Here is a 23,142-nt window from a genome sequence, read left to right as displayed (position 1 = left end):
TCTCCTGCTGTAAAGAGTCTCACAAAGCCATGTGCAAGGAACAAGATAAAGGAGCTCCCAGATCTCATAAAGCTTATAATCTATTTGGGGACACAATAAAAAATTTAAAATACACAATTTCAAGGACTGACAAATGCTATGAAGGTGATGGGGGTGGGGGGAGCAGCTATCATAAACTGAGTGGTTAAGAAATTAGGTAATATTTAAGCTGAGATCTTAAAGATAAGCCAATCTTTCAAAGATCTGGGGGAACGGAAACAACTTGTGTAAAAGCCCTAGTGCAAGAACAAGCATGGCATATTTGAGAAACTGAACAGCTAAATGGTGAGCAAAGGTGAGATACTCCTAGAAGTTTGTAAATTTGTATTTTCTGGATGACTATAGTTTGTATTTTATTCTAAGTGGATTGGGAAGAGTACCTTGATAAATGTGTTGAATGAATGCATACTTTTTTTAAAAATCCTCATCCAAAAATATGTTTATTGATTTGAGAGTGAGGGGGAGAGAGAGGGGAAAAGGGGAAGAGGGGGGGAGGGAGGGGGGGAGGGAGAGGGAGAGAAACATCGACCAATTGCAGTTGCCTCCTATTTGTACCCTGACTGGGGATCAAACCTGCAACCTAGGTATACTAGTATGCCCTAACTAGGCATCGAACCTGAAACAATGTGGTGTGCAGGACGATGCCCCAATCACCTGAGCCACCTGGCCAGGGCTGAATGTATACTGTAATGCATTATTTTAATGACCTCTTATGAGACTTAGGTCACAGCTATGAATTGAATTCACTTTTCTCAATATGATCATTTTGGTTGCCTCACAATCTATCTAGAACATTATGAAGTTAAAGCAGCATGGTATGGTAGACCTCACACAATGGATATAGCTAAAATAAACAGTGGTAGGACTGCACATCAGCTCAGAAATAAGGATATTATTAGACCAAGATGGGTGTTTTAAATGTGAAATGCTAATATGAATTCAGGTAGATCCATGACAAATTCCAATGAAGATAAGAAAAAAAATTCCAATTAATTTGACCCAATTAGTTTACAAAATAGATTAATTCAAAATCATAGGCAAACACTTGTAGTGTTGTCATCCAAAATAACTTCACATGGTATGTAAACTTTTTAAAAATTATCACTGTTTTAATATGAAAATTTTATATCTTAATTTCATATTTTAAAGTGAAAAAATATAATACTAAATCTGATTTATAAACATTATTACTTAAGAAGTGAAAATAAAATAGCAAGCATATGCAACTTTAAATTATATTTGAATACCAATAAACTGTTAAGATATATATATAAACACATATATGTCCACACCTCTGACGGCCATGAAAATTAGGTCCACATTATGGTCACATGAAAGTCCTTCAGACAAGTCAACCTAGACATAAATTACTACATATTGCACAAAAATAGGGAAATGTTTAAACTGGTTCATAGAGAATAATTTATGCTTACACATAAACAATTACCTATTCATTCAGAAACTTCTACTAAGCCACCTATTTCAATAATTTATTTAAAAGATCTTTTTAATTAACCAACAAGAAATGAGACCTATAGCTCAGAAAAAGTTTTAAAAAATCTTGTCTTAGCAGAAAGAAATACTGAAAGTTTGCATATCATTAACTTCCCTTACATTCTGATTTCCCACCTAAAAAACACTTTGCAGTTTTTAAAAAGCACTTAAATATATTCAAGCATTTTTCACTTAAGAACACAATATTTACATCCATATAATATTACTCTCCATAGACTTGTGTACATTAATGTAGCTAGCTGTTAGCTTACCACAGAAATACAATAAATGCCACCCATTTTTTGAGGGGGCAGTAAATAAACAGCATCTCTTTGGATCCCATAAGCCTGACAAAAGAAAAGTATAATATAGTCCAACTTGAGTGTCTAAGTCCATGTAAATCATCGACACTCAGAATGCAAAAAACATAGCCTAAAAGAAATCTGGGCAAGTCAAAAATAGTTTGTGTGTTTTTTAAAAGTTGTTACCCTACTTACAAATCAGGCTTTTTTTCTTCTTCTCTATTTCATTTATTTTACTTGCCTCTGTGTTCCTTTTCTACAACCCTTACCATTTTCCTGTGTATTTTCACTTTCCATATATAAAATTTGATTTGAAACTTACCTAATCCTCTAAATATGTTTTTACTTAATTCTTATGGGACTATATGGTTTTAGGTGAAATACTTTTAGTTACAGAGACATACATATAAGCTATTACCAAAGACATGAATAACAAGATAAGCGGCCATTCATTTAGCAGATATGAATGCCTACCATGTGCCAGTCACTCATGAATCCTGGGGATTCTGCAGTGAATAAAACAAAGTTCTTCCCTAAGGACATGAATACAAGACTGTGTTTGGTAGGTTCAAGAAACTTCAAGGAGACCTATGTGCCTGGTGTGGAGTAAGCCAAGGAGGAACCAGTAGGACATGTGACAGAGGCAGGAGAGACACAGATCACTGTACGCACTGTTGTATTCTAGCTTTTATTCTAAATGATATGGAAAGTCACTGAAGAGTTTTGAACATAAAAATAAAATAATTAGGCCAGCGTGGCTCAGTGGTTGAGCATATACCTATGAACCAGGAGTCACGGTTGAATTCCCGGTGAGGGCACATGCCCGGGTTGCGAGCTCAATCCCCAGTGTGTGGCATGCAGGGGACAGCTGATCAATCATTCTGTCTTATCACTGATATTTCTCTATCTCCCCTCCCCTCCCCTCTCCTCTCCTCTCTGAAATCAATAAAAATATATTTTTTAAAAATAAATAATTAAGCTTTCATTTCAAAAGGATGGTCCTGGTTGCTGTGTGGAGAACAGAAAAGAGCGAAGCAGCAGGGAGACCAGAAAGGCGACGACAAAAATAGCACAGGCAATAGAGGACAGGTGCTCAGAGAGGGGGGCAGCAGTTGAAGATAGCAAGTTGTGGGTACATTTATTCTCAAGGTAGACTTTAAGGTAGATACAGGACATACTTTCATGCTACATTATTTTGAATTAGATATGGAATATGAAAGAGAGGAGTCAAGAATATCTATGAGGCCCTAACTGGTTTGGCTCAGTGGATAGAGTGTCGACCTGTGGACTGAAAGGTCCCAGGTTCGATTCCGGTCAAGGGCATGTACCTTGGTTGCTGGCATATCCCCAACAGGAGGTGTGCAGGAGGCAGCTGGTCGATGTTTCTCTCCCATCAATGTTTCTGACTCTCTCTCTCTCTCTATCTCTCTCTCCCCTCTCTCTCTCTCCCTTCCTCTCTGAAAGCAATAAAACTATATATTTTTTAAAAGAATATCTATGAGGTTTCAGCCAGAGAAAGTGAAAGATGCAGCTGACATTTAATAAAATGAGGAAGAGTGGAAAAGGAACAACCATTGGGATGAGGGAGGAAGAAAGGAGGATAGTTCAGTTTTGACAGGTTAAATTTGGGATGTCTAACTGGAATTGTTGATTAGGTAGTTGGGTATACAAGTCTGGAGGTAGGAAAGAAATCCAGACTAAAAATAACATTTTTAATTTGAAATAGGATAATTCCAGCTAGAAGACAGACAGATGAGTTCACAAGAGACTACATATAAGTAGAGAGGAGCTCTAAACATGGAGCTCTGGAACACAGCCTCGTGTTTTAGAAGTTGGGGCAACGAAAAGGAACCAACAAAACAAACTGAAAATAAGCATAGTGTCTCAGAAGCAAAGTAAAGGTTTCAAAGAAGATAAATTATCAACCACGTCAAGGCTGCTGTTGCTAATTCCAGTGAGATAAGGATTGAGAACTGACTAGGGAATTTATCACCAAGGAGGTCACTAGTATCTCAACAAGAGCAGTTATAGTCGAGTAGAAAAGAAAAAACGGGATTGTAGGAGACCCAAAGAGATTGGGAGTACTCGTGACCACAAACACCACCTTTGGAGAGCAGTAGCTGAAGAAAGATGCGGTGTTGGGGAGGTTTTTGTCATTGTTTTTAAAGATGGGCAATATTTCACCATAAGAATATGCTGATAGGAATAATCCAGTAGCAATGGTAAACACTGATGATTCAGTGCACTGGCAGGCAGGCAAATGGGGTACACACTGAAGCAATGCAAAGTCCTTGACAAGAGAAGGGGTAAAAGCAGATTGCGGCAATGGTCACAGCAAAACAGGAAATGCAGAGCATGGGCACAGATGCAAGGAGACATGCACAGGTTTTCTTTTGATTGCTTTCATTTTTAATACACAGGAAACAAGGTCATCAGTTGAAAATGAAGAGGAGAAAATCTGTGCAGGAGGCCTGAGGAGGTGTAAAGCAGTCATTCCGGGGCGTGGGAGAGACTGTGGGAAGCACGAAGGGCCCTCCTGAATCCAGGGTCATGAATTTAATGAGGACCAGGTCAGCATGGGTGTGTTTTTCTCAAGACACACTCCACTGCCAGGTACAGGGACAGGCCAGACTAGATGGTGAACTGGAGTTTGCTAGGTGAGTACAGTGAAAGGAGAAGTGCTACCAGGGACCTGAGGGTGTGTAAATGGGGGAAATCATAATAGTGGACACGGAACAGTAAAAAGGTGGTAGCAGCAATGAAGTGTAGGTCCCAGACGTGAAAGTACCATTCAGTAGGATACTTTACAGAATGAGCTGGAAAACTGGATGAGGAGGTCCTGGTGAAATGCTTGAAACTGCCTTGTATGAAATAACCTTAATAAAGTACAGGCAGGTCTGGTTAAAATGCTATAGAGCTAGCCTGGCTGGCATGACCCAGTGGTTTGAGCACCAACCTATGAACCAGGAGATTATGGTTTGATCCCCAGTGAGGGGCATGCAGGAGGCAGCCAATCAATGATTGATGTTTCTCTCATCATTGATGTTCCTATCTCTCCCTCTCCCTTCCTCTCTGAAATCAATATATATATAAATAATTTATGTAAATCAATATATATATATAAATCAATATATAAAAAAAATTTATATATATATAAGATGCTATAGAGCTACAAGACTAAAGCAAAACCTCTTCCTGAGCAAAGTGAGCCTGAAGAAGAGGGAAACTGGAAGGCTAAGGGACTAGAGCAGAATGAGATCATAGGAATTGCAGCTGGAGGTTTCCAGACATAGAGTCCCATGAAAACCATTTCCGGCACTCTTGGAGAAAGTCAGCTTTAAGCAACCTGACCAACTGAAGGCACCCATACCAGATCATGACAGCATGAGCCACATCCCCAACCTCCTTTCCCCATGAGCTGAACCCTGGACAGCTGAGGATGGCATACTGAAGAGGAGCTGGCAAATAAAAAGAGGTATGACTAAAATAAGACTACTAATGACTAAAATAAGAGCACTATTGGCAAGTGAGCAGAACACTTTTTATTACCTAAAAATAACTAGAAAAGCTATCTAATTTTCCTAAGAACCTGAGAGACAGGCAAAGACTTTAATCTACAGGGAGGGTTCCAAGGTATGGTGAGAGAAAGTCAGTCATTTTCTGCTTAAACTTGTATCAAGTTCCACCCATAGAACATACCAGTTCCACGAATATCCACGGATTCCCACTACATGTCAGGTGCAAAATATACACAATTCATTTTTGCTTTGAAAAATAAAAACTGAAAATAAAGTCAAATGAAACAAAATGATTTTGTTTTAGTAGAAGATGCTTACAAATATTCAATAATAAAGATTTAATAAGAAACCTTAGCATGAACTTCTAAGGGTAAGCTACAACATAGAAATATCAGTGCTCATCATTTAGTCGTGTTCAAAGACACCTAAATTTAATGTGGAGTTATCTAACGCTTTCTAGGAAAAAGAGGGAGCTGGGTTTTGTTTTGTTTTTACCACAATCCATTTTGACTAAAATACACTTACAAGTATTTTAAAGTGTCAGGATAAAGACAATTTATTACATCTTTGGCTTTCAGTTCAGAAACTCCCTTTGGATGGGGCCCCAGAGCAGTTTCAGCTAAACCCTGCTCTGTTCATTATTTACTAGTATTACTGAAAGGTTCAAGTATACTTAAGCTTTGAACTGAGGAAGCAGGATAAAGTTAATTATTAATAAGCTAAATTCCAAGTTTTCTCAGGTAGTATGAAAAAAAACAAATCAGAATAAACGTCCTTACCTCACTAGTAAGTATTAAGGATAAGCACGTTTCACTCAGTTCCTCTCAAGAATGCAGAGGGAACCCATACTGTCCCACTGTGAGACAGATCCGACATTTAACATTCAATATAATATTGAAATATTTCTTTTGTGAGAACTGAGATTAAGAACATTGTAAAAGATCAAAATCAATATGCATTTGCATTTGTGAGAAAAATCTTATAAAGCCTTAAAGTATCTCAGACTCATCCTAAAGCAAATGAGAAACCTAAACATTTTCATGATAAACAATTTTTTAAAAAAACAACCAAAAAAAACCACAAGTGGGACCTAAAAGCACAATAGCAACCTATCCTGTAGAATAAATGTGAGAAATCAGTTATAAAGCACTTTGGAACTGTTTTATACCAATGTTAATTGATGTTCTCTCTCAATCTATACAACCAAATTGGACACAGCTGCAACGTACCATTTTCAGCATCATTCGTAATCACTTTATTATACCTGACTAAATAAATACTTTCTAGGTTCATCTAGAGGGTCAATGATTCTCTCTCATCATTGATGTTTCTCTCTCTCTCTCCCTCTCCCTTCCTCTCTGAAATCAATAAAAAACAAGATAAAACAAAAACACATTTCTTATAGAAAAGGAATCCACTGTTTCTCCTTGGAGATTTTAAACCAAACAAAACACACAAAAAACAAAAACCTCTCCCCCAAATACTCACACATACACTGATGAACATTTCAGATATTCAAACAATTATAAAATAGGAGGATCCTGGAACTTATTTAGCCTCAGGACATTATGAACTACTCCAAGGTAGGAATACTTTTTAAAAAGACTTTTGGTACTTTTTAAGGTACAAAAAAATTAGTCACCATGGGTTCTAATTTCTTGGAAAAGATATTCTAACATGTGCCAATGCTGTTGATTGTCAAGAATTCTGATGAAGTTCTTATCCAAATAAAACATGCCAAGCATTTTTTATTCAACATATCACAGCTTGCTTACATTGTTCTTCACCATCACTATTCTCATTTACTGTTAGATTTCTCAACACCAGACTATCAGGAGTATACTGTCAAATAACTCTATAAAAAGTGTACATTTCAAGAAAAACTATTACTAAAATGTGAGGGATTACTTCCTCTACTATCATTCCTAGAAACAACCATACAAAGCTAACAGCCAGTAAATCTAAAGATCTGACAGTATATTTGCATGTACACATTACCTTATAAACACTGTTAAGTCAAAAGGGTTCACTCTAAATTCAAAAGCTATCTGTAAAAAAATTATTAATCTACATTATTTTATCATGATCAGGATTGACTTTAAAGCACATTAATCTGACTTCTGAAGAAGCCAAATAAAAGTTTTTTAAATCATCTATGTTCAGAATTAATAAATACTACAATCCCATTCTCTTTTTATCTCATTTGTAATACTAGAGGGAAAAATCCAAATATGGAACCACAAATTAGTATTAAGTTCTTCCCTTTTCAGCATTATCAAGTCAATACTATATTATTTGTACATGGTGAATAAAAGGTCAAAATAAAATTTCTGAAAAGATGCTTTATTTTAAATATTTAAAAACAGTTCTGCCTAGCCCGTGTGGATCAGTGGTTAAGCGTTAACCTATGAACCAGGAGATCGCGGGTTCGATTCCCAGTCAGGGTATATGCCAGGGTTGCAGGCTCCATCCCCAGTGTGGGGTGTGCAGGAGGCATCCAATCAATGCTTTTCTCTCATCATTGATGTTTCTATCTCTCTCTCCCTCTCCCTTCCTCTCTGAAATCAATAAACAAGACAAAACAAAAACACATTTCTTATAGAAAAGGAATCCACTGTTTCTCCTTGGAGATTTTAAAAAATAGAAAATGGCCAAAACCAGTTTGGCTCAGTGGATAGAGCGTCGGCCTGCGGACTCAAGGGTCCCAGGTTCGATTGCGGTCAAGGGCATGTACCTTGGTTGCGGGCACATCCCCAGTAGGGGGTGTGCAAGAGGCAGCTGATCGATGTTTCTCTCTCATCGATGTTTCTAACTCTCTATCCCTCTCCCTTCCTCTCTGTAAAAAAATCAATAAAATATATTTTTTAAAAAATAGAAAATGTTCCATAGCAAAGATTATTTACAGAAAACAGAACCAGAAGTGCATTACTCTCTCAATCAATACACCGTACCAAAATCATCTAACATGGGAGAGGGATGGAATAAAAATAGTAGTTTGCTAAAACTCTTCCACCCTTCATTTTAAATTGCAGAGAGATTTACATTATTAAGCCAATAACATGAAAATTAACCAAATGATCTTAGCCCTATAAAGTTACCTTCCAACAGACTGTTAGGATCTACACTTCCATGGAGCTTCACCTGTCATCTTTCCCAACTTTCAGTAGGAACTAGGGGTAAGACAGCCCCCACTTGCAACATCGATAATGAGGAAAGAACTTCACACTCAAGTTTAAAAAAAGAATAATTGTGGGTTTTGTTTGCCCCTAGAAACCCAGCATCCAACACAGGTGTCAGTACATAATAGGCGCTTAATGAGTATCTGTTGAATAAACAGAGATTTAATTATATTAGTGCAACATCAGTATTTTTTTTTTCGTCCCTTAAGTTTAGAGTTCTCCCTTGCTCAAAAAGCAACTCGAGATCATACCAAGGTCCTCTAAAAGCACATGAACTTCTTTATTCATAATGAAATTGAAAGCTGGGTTTCAAAAGAATAACAAACTATCCAAGCACCTCTGATGGTCTACATTCTTAAAAAAAAAAAAAAAAAGAAAGAAAGAAGGCTTATTTTTAAGAAACAGAAAACGACTACCAACTTTCCTCAAGATGAAAAATTCTACATTTCAAACATCTTCCACGCCTGCAATATTGGTAATAATAACTGATCGCTCACTCAACAGTATGTATATGTTTTGTTTATGTAAAAACAAAAAAAACAAGCATATAAAAACAAACTACATGTGGTTTGCGAATGGTTTTTTTCCCTTAGTCAAGAGGGTATGTGTCTACATTTTACTGGATGTGAGACCAGCTTTGTCGGATGTTTCAAGATTCATTCATTCATTTACATATTTTCCTGAGCATCTACTATAGACTAGGCCCTTTAAACAAAACGCGTCAATTCTGCACCCTTTCTGCACACTGACCGTCATCACCAAGTTCCCCTACAAAAGCTCATCATTTGAAACAACGGCAGCTGAAGAGGGATGCCAACGCTGTTTCTTGCAAGAAGTCAGCCCACCGGGGCTTTTCAGCTTTCAATGCGGCATCCAGCGAGCCGCGACCTACCACACACGTTACCCAAAACCGCAGCCAACGCAGCCAGCGCGGGTACAACAACCTGTAAGAGTAGCACGAGCTCCTCCGGGGGGTGGTCGGGTTCTCTCCGGGCCGACACGGAGCCGCGGCGAGACCCGCGGGCGGAGCACGCCGGACGCCCCAGGCGAGCGTCCCGGATCCGGGGCAGGGGTCTCCGCCCGCCCCTCCCCAGCCCTCACCTGCAGCACCCGGCCCTCTCCGCCCTCCCCCGGCTCCACCCTCCCGACTCCCAGACCCGCAAAGTTGGGGGGAGGGGTCTTCATTTCCATTTTGCACCGGCTGGCGGGGGGCTCCCTCAGCCGCCCGCCGGCCGGGAATTCTGAACGGAGCAACCACTTCCCGGAGGGGGAGGAGGAGAACCCCAAGGCAGGGGCTGCAGGAGGACCTCACCCAGACCTGAAAATGGAGCCGCGGGCTCAGCCCGCAGCCCGCAGCGCGCGGCGGGCAGGACCGGGCCGCGCTCGCCCCCGAGCCCTCGGCGGCAGGGCTTCGCGGCTTCGGACCCCCGCCCCGCAGGCCGCCACCGCGAGGCGTGGGGGCCGGTGCACCACCGGCGCCGCGCGGCACTCACCGTCGTCTTTGTCTCGGCCGCCCGCTCCGGCCGCAGCCGCTCTCAGCGCCGGCTCCGCGGCTGCCACCACCCCCACGCCCGCAGCTGCGCTCCCCGGCGCACTCGCCGCTTCCTGGCCCCGCCCTCCCCGCCCGGGCTCCCGCGAAGGCAGGGCGAGGGGCGGGGCGAGGGGCGGGCGCGCTCTTAGATTCGCCGGAGGGCCGCGCCGCTGCGCAGCTGCCGCCGCGCCGGCCCCGCCCCCTGCCCGCCGGCCCCGCCCCCGCCGGCCGGGGCGTGGCCTCTGCCCGCACCCGGCGCCGCGCCGCTCCCTGGAGCACCGCGGACCAGGAATCCCCTCCGAGGCGAGGGGAGCCGAGGCCGGGAGCTGGGGCTGGAGCACGCGCGGGCGGGGACGCGCCAGAAGATGGCGGCCGGGGCGGGTGGGGGAGCGCGGGAGCCCCTCCCCACCCGCGGCGGCGGCCCGCGCCCCCTCCCAGAACCGCGCGGAGGGGCGGTGCCTGCGCTCAGAGCGGAGCCGTGGACTCCCCCAGGCGAGCGAGGCTGGTGCTGAGTCTTCCGACCAGTTAGTGGTCTGTCAGTTGGTGGCAGCTGAGAGATGCCCTGATATTCTCGGACCACTGCCTTCCCCACCCCCCTTTTTTTAAAGCGAATATCAGAGTCGTTGAATCCGTCATCAGCTGGCTTAGGGCCGAGACCATCCACCTGGCATTTGAAATGGATGAAATTATTTGTCTACTGACAAATAATCGCTGAGACTCCTTTAGTTGTACATGTTACATATCCCCCAAATCAGAAACACACAAGTGCCCCCATCTAGTAGCCAAACACTTTGCTAAAATGCCTATAAGTTTTCAAGCCTACAATACTTGGAATATAGGCATGTACATCTTCACCATCTCCACTGACTATGTCAGTGCTACATTCCTTTTCTCTTTCCCCTATGTTTAGAGTTCTCCCTTGCACAAAAAGCAACTCAAGACCATGCCACAGTCCTTCTAGTTAGTTGCTCAGGCCAAAAACTGCAGTCATCCCTGGCTCCTCTCATTCTCTCATCTTCACCTCCAATCTGTTAAGCAAGCCTGTTGGTGGTTGCAACTTCAAAACAAATCAGAATCAGACCACTTGTTACCTGCATTACTTCCATCTCTGGCCTTCACTAGCCTATGGTCTCCCTGCCTATCATTAACTCAGTCTATTGTCAAAACAACAGTGAGCATATCCTCTTACAAGAAGTCAGCTCCCATCTCATCCAGTCAAAACCCTCCAATGGCTCCCTACTCATTTCTTGCTAAAGGCAGGGTCTTTACAGTGTCCTACAAAGCCCTTGGGTTTGCCTTTTCCTATCCGTCTCTGACTGCAGCTCCAACAGCTCATTGTCCGTGAAATATTCCAGACAGACTAATATTTAGGGCCTTCGCCAGAGCCATTCCCTCTGCCGGGAATATATTCCCCACTGTCCACCTGCACTTCTTTTACCTGCTTGCGCATATCTCACCTTAATAATAATGCTTAGTCTGACCACGCTATCTAAAATTGCAACTGTCCAAACCCCAACTCTTAATCCTTGCTTTTTCTTTTCTTCCCATGACTCTTTGAACCTTGTAACAATCTTTTCTTTATTTATTTTGTCTGTTTACCTTTTAGTGTCTGTCTTCCCAATTAGAAAATGGATTTTTTTGTGTTTTGTTCAACTGATGTATCCCAAGTGCCTACAGTAAATGGAAAAAATTTTAAGTCCCTTGAGATAATAAAAAGTTCAAAACAAACAAACAATAATTTTTTATTTTAAACTTCCTCTTGGTTCCAATTTCTATGTTTACCATAAGAGCCTTATCTATATCATAAGCATTTGTCTTCCTAGTTGTCCTGAGTACAGTGATAACTTGACATTTAATGAAATTTTTCTAACCAATGATATCCTGGTATTCTATTTCACTGAGTGGTAATAATGTGATAAACTAGAGGAAACTCAAAGATATATTAATTCTAGAAATTTCCTAGGACATACAAAACAGAAAATTCTGAATGTGATATATGTATTTGTAATCTTTCCTTTGAATTACAAACGTACTCATCATGTGTAAATGCTTTAAGTTCCTATTATTTATTCATAAGGGTTAATATTCATTAAGTAAATATTTATTTTAATATTTTTCATATTTTGTGTATAACATATCATATGTGATTGAATACCTTGATAATATCTCATTTCAGTTGCTATTCATACACCCCTCCTGTCAGTAGAAAAAAAGAAAAATCAATTCAGAAGACAATTTTATTTAATAGCAGGATATCTTTTATATAAAAGTCTGTATTATAATTATTTGCTCAGTATTATATTTATAGCATAGTCTCTCTATATATTTAATTTATCCTTTATGATTTAAAACAATTTAAGGCTACAGATTATCCCTTACAATTTGGATTATCCTATCTAATAAAGAGGTGATATGCAAATTGACCGTCACTCCAACACACATGATGGCCACCCCCATGTGGTCAAAGATGGCTGCCCCCATGTGGACACAAGATGGCCACCACAAGATGGCTGGCAGGGGAGGGCAGTTGTGGGAGATCAGGCCAGCAGGGGAGAACAGTTGGGGGGGACCCAGACCTGCAGCGGAGGGCAGTTGGGGGGTGGACCGAGGCCTGCAGGGGAGGACAGTTGGGGGTGACCAGGCCTGCAGGGGAGGATAGTTAGGGGCAACCAGGCCTGCAGGGGAGGGCAGTTAGGGGCAATCGGGCCAGCAGGGGAGCAGTTAGGCATAGATCAGGCTGGCATGGGAGTAGTTAGGGGGTGATCAGGCTGGCAGGCAGAAGCGGTTAGGGGCAATCAGGCAGGCAGGAAGGCAGGCGAGAGAGCGGTTGGGAGCCAGCGGTCCTGGATTGTGAGAGGGATCCCAGATTGGAGAGGGTGCAGGCTGGGCTGAGGGACACACACACACACACATACACACCCCCGTGCACAAATTTCATGCACTGGGCCTTTAGTTTTTTATAAAATTAAATAGACTACTTTTGTTTAAAAAAAAAAACCACACATTGACAATGTGTTTCATCAATGTCAATATATGAATTATAATAATATAAAATAATAATTTTTCAGAGTCAAAATTATGTGTCTGGGCTGTCGTTAAAATTGTTACCACATAAAATCTTATTACAAAAGGACAGGGTAGAAAACAGACACTATTCACAAAGTATACATTGAAAATGCTACTAAAAGTACATGGCAACTATAATAGTACAAAAGAAACTGTTTTGCACACTTACTAGTTCATAAACAAAAAAATGACCTCAACAAAAATAACACGGTACATCTGTATTGTAACAAATAATGGAAACGTTAACACTGAGGACAACAGCAAGCAATGTGTTGGTCTAACCAACTGCTATCACTACTCATGAGTTCATGTAGCTGCCACCCTGGCCTGATTTTCTCATCTTTTACTTAAATAAAATTTCCTTCAAAAAATTTAAAGCAAATGTATTTTTTTCTTAAATGTATGCTATTAATATTTTATTAAAACTTCTTTCTAAAATTTGATACCAGGTACTTTTAACATACAAGAGAGATGGTAAATGGAGTCAGAGTTCAAACTCTACTGGATAATCAGCTGGGTGACCCTGAGCAAGGTTCTTAATGTTTCTAAACCTGTCTTTTCTTCTCATTTAATGAGTCCATAATAATACTTACCTCCAAGAATTGTTGGAAGAAATCAGTGAGACAACTCAAGCAAAGTTCTTAGTCCTGGGGCTGGCACATGTTAAGTGCTAGTAAATACTAGCATTATCATTTCACAAGCATATAATTAAGCTCATTGCCCTATATTTGCAATACTGAGAAAATAGCTCATAATAGGCCACAAATGGGATGGTTTGAGTTCTACACCAAGATAGTATAATATGCAATTAACTGAATATTTTTTAAGTGGCACTAACATTTTTTCTACTGCCACTATGTGCCAGGCACAATTTTAGGCAGCAAAGGAAGCTAAGTGAAATAGGTCCAGACCAAGGATAGCTTTACAGTTGAATGACAAGAGACATATAGTTAGTAAATAATTATTTTTAAAGTAGTATGACCATACTTCCTGATTTGTCAGGGACGCCTCTTGTCCTGGATTAATGGTTATTTGTGCTCCTTTTTATTAATGTGTCCAGGTTTGGATGACAAATTATGTGGTCACCTCTAGACAGAAGTATGTGTACAGTGATTGAGGTTCAGAGAAAGAACGATCAGCTCTGTGTAATGCTATTGAGACTTAAATTGCTCCTTGAAAGGAACATTTAAATTTGCCAAGTGCCACTCTACCAAGACTGGGAGACATAGCAGCTCTACCTAATACACAGAAACAAACACAGGGGTGGAGCTAAAATGAGGAGACAAACACATAATAAATGAAAGAACATAATAAAACTCCAGAAAAAGAACTAAACAAAATGGAGACAAGCAATCTATCAATGCAGAGTTCAAAACACTGGTTTTAAGGATGTTCAATGAACTTAGTGGAAGAGTAGATGAACTTAGTGAGAACTTTACCAAATAAATAGGAAACACAAAAATAGAGAGAGAAAAATTAAAAAAGGATGGTCAAAAATGAAAGTATAATAACTGAAATAAAGAATACCTTAGAGGGAATCAACAGTAGATTATATGAAGCAGAGGACAGAATCAACAATTTGGAAGACAAGGTAGTAGAAACACCCAGTCTGAACAGCAAAAAGAAAAAAATAATTTAAAAATATGAGAATAGGGTTAAAGGACCTCTGAGATAATATCAAAAGCACCAACATTTGCATCAGAGGGGTACCAGAAGTAGAAAGAGAGAGAGTAAGGAATTGAGAAACTATTTGAAGAAATAATGATGGAAAACTTCCCTAACCTGATGAAGGAAATAGACCTACAAGTCCAGGAAGTGCAGAGAGTCCCAAACAAGATGAACCCAAAGAGGCCCACACCAAGACACATCATCAGTAAAATGAAAAACGTTAAAGACAAAGAGTATCTTAAAAGAAGCAAGAGAAAAGTAGTTAGTTACCTACAATGGAGTTTCCATAAGGCTGTCTGCTAATTTCTCAACAGAAATTTTGCAAGCCAGAAGGAATTGGTATGAAATATTAAAAGTGATTAAAAAAAGGGACCTACAACCAAGATTACTCTATCCAGCAAGACTATCATTTAGAATCAAAGGACCGATAAAAAGCTTCCAGGACAGGAAAAAGCTAAAGGAGTTCATCACCAGCAAACCAGTATTACCAGAAATGTTAAAGGGACAAGAAGAAGAAAGAGGAAGAAGAGACTTAAAATATGAATAATAAAATGACAATAATTATATACCTTTCAATAATTACTTTACATTTAAACAGATTAAATGCTCCAATCAAAAGACAGAGACTGCCTGAGAGGATAAGAAATGGACAAGACCCATGCATATGCTGCCTACAAAAGACCAAAAGACACACACAGACTGAAAGTAAAAGTATGGAAAAAGATACTTCATGCAAATGGAAATAGAAAAAAAGCAACAAGCTGAGGTAGTAATACTTATACTAGACAAAATAGACTTTAAAACAAAGGCTACACCAAAAGATCACAAAGGACCCAAAATTCTACTTCTGGGTATTTTTCTGAAGAAACCCAAAACACTAATTTGAAAACACATGTGCATCCCTATGTTCGTTGCAGCATTATTTCTAACTAGAGGCCCAGTGCACGAAATTCATGCATGGGAGGTGGGGTGTCCCTCAGCCCGGCCTGCACCCTCTCCAATCTGGGACCCCTCGGGGGATTAATCGGGCCTAAACCGGCAGTCGAACATTCCTCTTACAATCCGGGACCACTGGCTCCTAACTGCTCGCCTGCCTGACTTCCTGATCGCTCCCTAACCTCTCCCCTGCTGGCCTGATCAACACCTAACTGCTCCCCCCGCCAGCCTGATCGTCCCCAACTGCCCTCCCCTACTGTGACCCGCCTCCTCCGCCGGACCCGCCTCCTCCATACAAGGCAGCGGAGACGCTGGGACCGGCCTTCTCCACGCTGTGCGGAGCTGCAGGACCCCCAGGCCTCACCGTGTGGAGCGGCTGCCGGGTCCCACCTCCGCTGTGCACGCAGCCATCTTGTGACGGCCATCTTGTGAAGGCCATCTTGTGATGACATGAGGGCATGATGATCACCTAGGCTATTTTTAGTATAGATAGCCAAGATACTGAAGCAACCTAAATTTCCATCAATAGATGATTGGATAAGGAAGGTATGGTACAATGGAATATTGTTCAGCTGTAAGAAGAGTGAAATCTTGTCGTCAGGACAACATGATAACCTAAAGTTATTATGCTAAGTGAAATAAGTCAGAAAGAGGAATATGTGGGGTCTAAAAACCAAATTAATAAACAAAACAAACTCATAGACACAGAGAACAAACTGATGGTTGCCCGATTAGAGGGGGTTGAGAGATGGGTAAAAAAGGGGAAGGAATTAATATGTGCAAATTGCCAGTTATAAAAATATTCATAGGGATGTAAAATACAGCATAGTGAATGTAGTTAATATTATTGAAATAACTATGTATGGTGTCAGAAGGGTACTAGACTTATCGGAGTGATCATTTCGCAAGTTATATAAATGTCCAATCACTATGCTATACATCTGAAACTAATATAATATCGCATGTCAACTGTAATTGAAAAATTAAGAATAATATTTTAAAATACAAATAAATAAATAAATTGGCCAAGCAGACCAAAAGAAAGAAGAAAGGCACAATATTTCATTTTTATTATTCTGAATCAAAACCAAAGCTTTTCTATACTTAACAAACTAAGTAAATCCCCTTGATCAATGTTATATAAATAGTTTAGGGATTTCATATTTTTTCCTGATGATGTAACAGGGGCACTCCAAGACACAAATAATACAGCATGTATTCATTTATTTATACAGGAAATATCTATTGAACCTCTATTATGTATACATGGTCTGTTTTCAGTGTGACAGAATATACCAAAAAAAATGTGTAAGACACAGTGAAGTGCCGTAACATCCAGTGGCAAACACCAAGTATCTTAGCTAATTATTCACCAGATAATGAGACACATAGCACTTGAAGTACCAGTATGATTTGGACGAGTGGTTGACCAACTCAGAGAACTGTAGTCCGTGGCCCTTTCTGTGACTGAAGCAGCCAAAGGTAGGAGAGGGAACGTAAGCCAAACTTGATCCTTTTACCCAGAGCTGACCCTTGCTGCTCATCAAACCACAAATATTCATTGAATGTCTGCTGTTTGCCAGGTAGCATACCAAGTGCTGTGGGAAAACTTCACATAAAGCATGGCCTTTGTCCTTAATGAAATGTCACACAGCAACACTTGAATAATTAGACACCGTAGCCTTGCGAATGCAGTGGAGGGGGTCTGTACTGGTCAGAAAAGTGTCTTGGAGAGGAATTGGAAGTGGGTCTCTGGGAAGAAGGGAGTCAGATCAGTGTTTTCTAAACTATGGATTTGCACACCTCTTGAGGTGAGAGAGATGGTTTTAGGTAACAGGTAATGCTACACTTCAGAGGAGCTGAGGTGGGACAAGGACGGAGAGTGGTAGTTTGGGGTACATGCAGCTTGCCTAGCTTCAACACATTGCCTGTGATACAATTGCACTGTAGGCCCTCAGCTAAAAAACAAACAACAAAACAAAGCAGGAAAAGAGTTAGGATTTGTAATAAAAAATGCCTCTGGGCACAACCAGGAGCCTTTTTGAGGATCATTCTGCTATGTCAGGTTACAGACCACCCGTGATTAAGAATTTCATTTTTCTAAACAGTTCTGTGTCAGGTAATTCATATTTTAAGTTAAAGTTAAAAATATGAGTCAGCTAAAACAAACCTCTCAAGTAAACCATAGTGGCAATAAAGAGAGAAGGGATGTGGCACTTTAGGGAACACAAAATTTGGCGAGCAAAGCTTCAGTAACTGGCACATAAAAGGCGAATTCCCAGGGGGAGCAAGAGCCTCAGTGGATGTTGAGCTGAGTACTGGCAGATGGCTTAGAGAAGGGAAAGAAAAGAGTCTAAGGGGCAGGTAAACATGAGGAGTGGAGCCGGCACTGGGCCACAGGCAAGGGGAAGGTGCTCCGCCCTGCACCTTGAGGAAGCTCCCTGGCCCAGAGGAACCAGCAGAAAAGGCCCGAGTGTCCTGTTAGGAAGCCATGTAGCAGGCGTCAGCAGGACTTCCATCTCCATGATTTACAAGGGATCCAGTAAGAGAAAACATGGAGGCTCCAACGTACCTCCAGAGGCCTGGACATTGAGCCCTTAAAACAGGCAGGACAGCCCAGTCGGCATGGCTCAGTGGCTGAGCATCGACCTATGAACCAGGAGGTCACAGTTCGATTCTGGGTCAGGGCATATGCTCAGTTTGCCAGCTCCATCTCCTGTGTGGGGTGTGCAGGAGGCAGCCAATCAATTATTTTCTCTCATTGATTTGTTTATCTCTCTCCCCCTTCCTCTCTGAAATAAAAATATATATAAACAGGCAGCACAGAAACTTTACACTTCCTCCTAGCATAGGGATCTATGTGTTGTTTTCACAAAGAACGCATATGATGAGTAAAATTAAGAGGGAAAGTTGGAAGAGAGGGAAGATGGCAAACCAGGGTTCTCCCCATCCCATCTTCCACTTCTCCCCCTAGTTGGTGTTTTATTTATTTAAATATATTTTATTGACTTTTTACAGAGAGGAAGGCAGAGAGAGAGGGATAGAGAGTTAGAAACATCAATCAGAGAGAAACATCGATTCAGCTGCCTCCAGCACACTCCCTACTGGGGATGTGCCCACAACCAAGGTACATGCCCTTGACCGGAATCGAACCTGGGACCCTTGAGTCCGCAGGCTGACACTATCCACTGAGCCAAACCGGTTAGGGCAACCCTAGTTGGTGTTGTAGTGCCTGATGGTGACTCAGCTCCTGCTTTTGTCCCCACAACTAGCTAAGCTAAGCAGCTGGAGGATTCTGATACTTTGCCCCTACCACTGCCACTGTGGTGGTACATGCCCTCTGTATCCCTAGCACTGTAGTGAGCAGATTGCTGAAATGCACCACCCACTCCCTCCAATATCCCATGCCCTCACCCCTGGAATCTGCGAAAAGGATGACATATCATCCCCATGGTTATGTTACCTTATATGTCATAGTTGACCTTAAAATAAGTTATCTGGGGGTGGGTCTGATCTCATTACATGGGCCCTTAAAAGGACAGTTTTCTATTGCTGTAGAGACAACCTATTGATAGTCTACTGTGCTGCAGGCTGTTGGCAGAAGTAGAAGTCAGAGACATTTAAAGCATGAAAAGGATTTGATGTGCCGTTGCTGGCTTGTAGATGGGGCATGGGGCACATGACTAGGACTACAGCTGGCCTCTGGAAGCAGAGAGTGGCCCCTGGCAGACAGCCAGCAAGGAAACAGGGGCCGGAGTCCTGTGCCCACAAGGAACTGAATTCTGCCAACAAAACTGCACTTGGAAGCAGATTTTTCTCCCAGTTTCCAGATGAGAACTCAGACTTCCAGGCACCTAGACGTCAGCCATGTGACACTGTGAGCACTGAATTCAGCAACACCATGCTGGACTTCTGACCTACAGATAATATAAGCTAATAAATGGGTGTTGTTTTAAGCCACTAATAGTCACTTGTTACACGGCAATAGGAAACTTACACAAACGCTGACACTGAATTAACCCTTCTCTAGACAGGCGGTGAGGTGGCCCTATAGCCTCCAGAGTAGCTGAGCATCCGTTCTTCTCCATCCACAAAGACAAATGGATCAATTCTCAAGCATTAGTAAACAAGCCTGGGTCGTTTGTGATTCTGTGGGGAGGGGAACCATGAGAAAAGACTGGAATTTCTGATATGTGAGGGACTTACATTTTCTTTTGGAAAATAGTTTGAAGTAACAGATGGGTGAGACCTCACAATTGTGGGTGGTAGAATTTCTGGTAGCATATGGTGCCAGTCTCTGAAAAGGAAAGACAGTGTTCTCTAGTGAAAAGAGGATGATCTCTAGGATAAGGTGGATATGAGTGTGCTTTGCAGATTGCTGGCTGTCTGATCATGGGCTTGTAGGAAATTTCTTTTTATTTGTTTGTTAATCCTCACCCAAGCATATTTTTCCATTGATTTTTTTATTTTTATTTTTTAGAAAGAGTGGAAGAAAGAGGGAGAGACAGAGAGATAGAAACATCAATGTGATAGAGACACATCGATTGGTTGCCTCCTACACCTGCCCCAACCAGGGCCAGGGATTGAGCCTGCAACTGCTGTATGCGCCCTTGACGGAAATCAAACCCAGAACTGTTCAGTCCTCAGGCAGATGCTCTATCCACTGAACCAAACTGGATAGGGCTGTGGGAAATTTCTTAACCGCCTTTGAGCCCCAGACTACTTATTCTAAAATAGCGCAGAATTGTTTTCACAGCTTCCTTGCAATGTTTTTAAAGCAAAAGTAACTAAATATACTGGAACAGAGCTATCCTATAGCAATATAATGCACGCCACACATGTAATTAAAAGTTTTCTAGGAGCCACATAAAAAAAGTAAAAATAAACACAGGAAACAAATTTTAATAATATATTTTACATGACCCAATATATCAAAATATTGTCATCTCAACATGCAATCAATATCAAATAATATTGATATATTTTGCTTTTTATAACTAAGCCTTCAAAATTGTTTGTATTTTTTATACTTATAGCACATCTCAGTTCTATATAGTCATGTTTCAAAAGCTCAAGAGCAACATGTAGTTAGTGGCTCTGGCATTGGACAGTTCATCACTAGACCTCCAAATAAATATTTCGATACATTCTCCTTTGCTCTTTGTTAATTATAAAACAAGTATAATTAGGTGATAAATAGATAATTATGGATATATGAGAACACACATTCAAACACACCACTCTCTGGCACATACCAAACCCAAATGGTTTTCTTTTGTTTTGCTTTGTTTACCATCTTTTAGTTACGGTGAGTCACACTTCAGTCAGGGAATCAGGGTATAAGTGGTACATGGGTTTCCAATTTCAAATTCCACAACATACCACAAATCAGAGCTACATAGCCAAAGTAAAGTAATTCTAGGAACCATGATAGCTAGGTTAAACAAAAACCTATCTTGCACAAAAGAATACACATTAGTTTTTAAAGTAACTTTAGTAGAGGATTATATATTTATTTCCTTTGCTTTTCCTTTGAAGACATTGGACTAGATTTGTGGAGTCTACATAAGCTTGTTTTTCCTTTCTAAGACAACATCTCCATTATGTGAGAATTAGGACTAAAGCAAACCAGAACTTGCGGGAAATAGGAGCAATGCACAGCAGCCACATAAAGACTCACACAAAAGCTGTGATACTTCTACTGGGATCTTCAAAGATGGTTCAGGCAGTGACCTTGGCCCTAGGGTAAATACGCTCAGGTAGAAAAAATAGGACACATCCAAAAACGTGTAACACAAGGTGGAATATTGAAAGAGATACCAAAAAGTATACAATGAATATCTGTAAGAACAGAATCCTTTTAGTGGGGATGAGGGAAGGTTGCCTAGAAAAGTGTCCTTTGTGAGAGGTTCTAAAGAATGGTCTTTAAAGTATGGTTCATAGGGCTCAATTCAACTCAACAAATATATGCTGCTTACCTACCGAGTGGCAGACCCCAACGCAGGCAGGGGAGATTTACAACCTAGGCACCTAAGCTGTTGGGGTGGGGATGGAGAATGGTAAAAAGAATGGCAAACCAGCAAGACAAGGCTGTAGGATTTCAGCAGCTCTTTGCACCTCTGACATCCCTCTGCCTCTGAAGTCTTTCCAGGTTCTGCCTCTTTTACCCACAACATCTTGCTTATTCTCTGTTTCTGACCCCCATTTAGAATACAAATCTTGGTCTTACCTTGTTCTCAGGCCAGCGTGGCCTTGGGATGCATGTTTCATTCTCTGGCCTCTACCATGCAGCCACAAGACTCAGCCCAGCCCCTGCTCTGGCTCTAGGGCTAGTCAGGAAGCTGCTGCATCAAGATGCTGCCACCACAGCTTCCGGCTCCAGCATTACTCTAGTGTGAAGAGGAAGTTGGGCACAGTTTGCTGAGTATTATCATAGAGATAGTTCTAGGGCAGGGTATTTAACTCAGCCTGTGGAGATCCAAAAAGGATTCCTAAAAGAGCAGGTGCTTGAGAGAAATTATCCAAAAATAAAAGGAAGGATGAGATTTTTTTGGCATTAAAGAACATGTAAGAAATCAGGGAGAGATGGGAGTGTGGTGCCCTTAGGGAACTGGAGGATGAGTACAGGGTTGGAGAAGGGTACACATGGGCATGGAGAGGAAATGATGCTGGACCTGCAGAAAGAGACTAGGTCATACTACGGAGTACGGCTTTATTTAGAAGATGACAATAATAGGCAGAAAGACAAAATGTACTAATGATGTTGATTTAAGAATAAAGCTTATATGGACATATCATTAATGCATCATATATAACCTTTGAACTTAAAAATATTCTTGCTTCAATTACTTCCTTGAGAAGTTCCAGGTGGCATCCTACCTAATAATAGACAAATATGCAAATTGACCATACCTCCAACACGACCACAAACCACGCCCACCATCCAATCAGAGCGAGTATGCAAATTAACCCAACCAAGATGGCTACAGCCACAGAGAGCACGGTTTCCTAGGTAACAGAGGAAGCCAAGCTTTCCGCCTGCCCTGGCCAGGCCTAAGCCTCCACTCAAGCTACAAAGTTTCAATTATAGAAGGTAAACAAATTCAAACAAATGGCGGCAGAACGGAGCTTGAGAGAGCAGGCCAGGGTTGTCCCCGGCAACAGGGGAAGCAAAGCTTTCTGCACACCCTGGCCGGGCTCACCCGCTTAAGGCTACAAAGTTTCAATTATAACCCCAACAGAAATGGCTGCCGGCCATGGAGGGAGCCCCAGGCTTGGCTCCACTCCAGGATACAAAGTTTCAATTGTAGAAGGAGAATAAATTCCAGATACCAGGGCTTCCACTTGGGTTGCCAGGGGGCATGGCCGGCCTGCAAACCACCACAGGCCCCTCGCTCAGGCCACCCCAC

General features: G+C 41.5%; 1 protein-coding gene across 3 annotated transcripts in view; it reads right to left on the bottom strand.

Annotated features, from left to right (window-relative positions):
* The window catches only part of CDC42SE2 (CDC42 small effector 2), a 99,911-nt gene that overhangs the window by 65,376 nt on the left and 11,393 nt on the right, over positions 1–23,142 (bottom strand). Inside the window, exon 1 of one of the 3 annotated variants that reach the window (XM_079771758.1) lies at positions 21,963–22,058. The exons of 1 other annotated variant lie outside the window; for it this stretch is intronic. The gene's annotated coding sequence lies outside the window, so the exon portion shown is untranslated. Of the gene's footprint in view, positions 1–10,025; positions 10,160–21,962; positions 22,059–23,142 lie in introns of those variants that run through there. One more of the 3 variants, XM_079771757.1, reaches the window with a different exon arrangement.

Source organism: Cnephaeus nilssonii (assembly GCF_951640355.1).
Source record: "Cnephaeus nilssonii genome assembly, chromosome: 5".
Lineage (NCBI taxonomy): Eukaryota > Metazoa > Chordata > Mammalia > Chiroptera > Vespertilionidae > Cnephaeus > Cnephaeus nilssonii.
The sequence above is the reverse complement of the archived record's forward strand: the minus strand, read 5'-3'. Positions and strand labels throughout refer to the sequence as shown.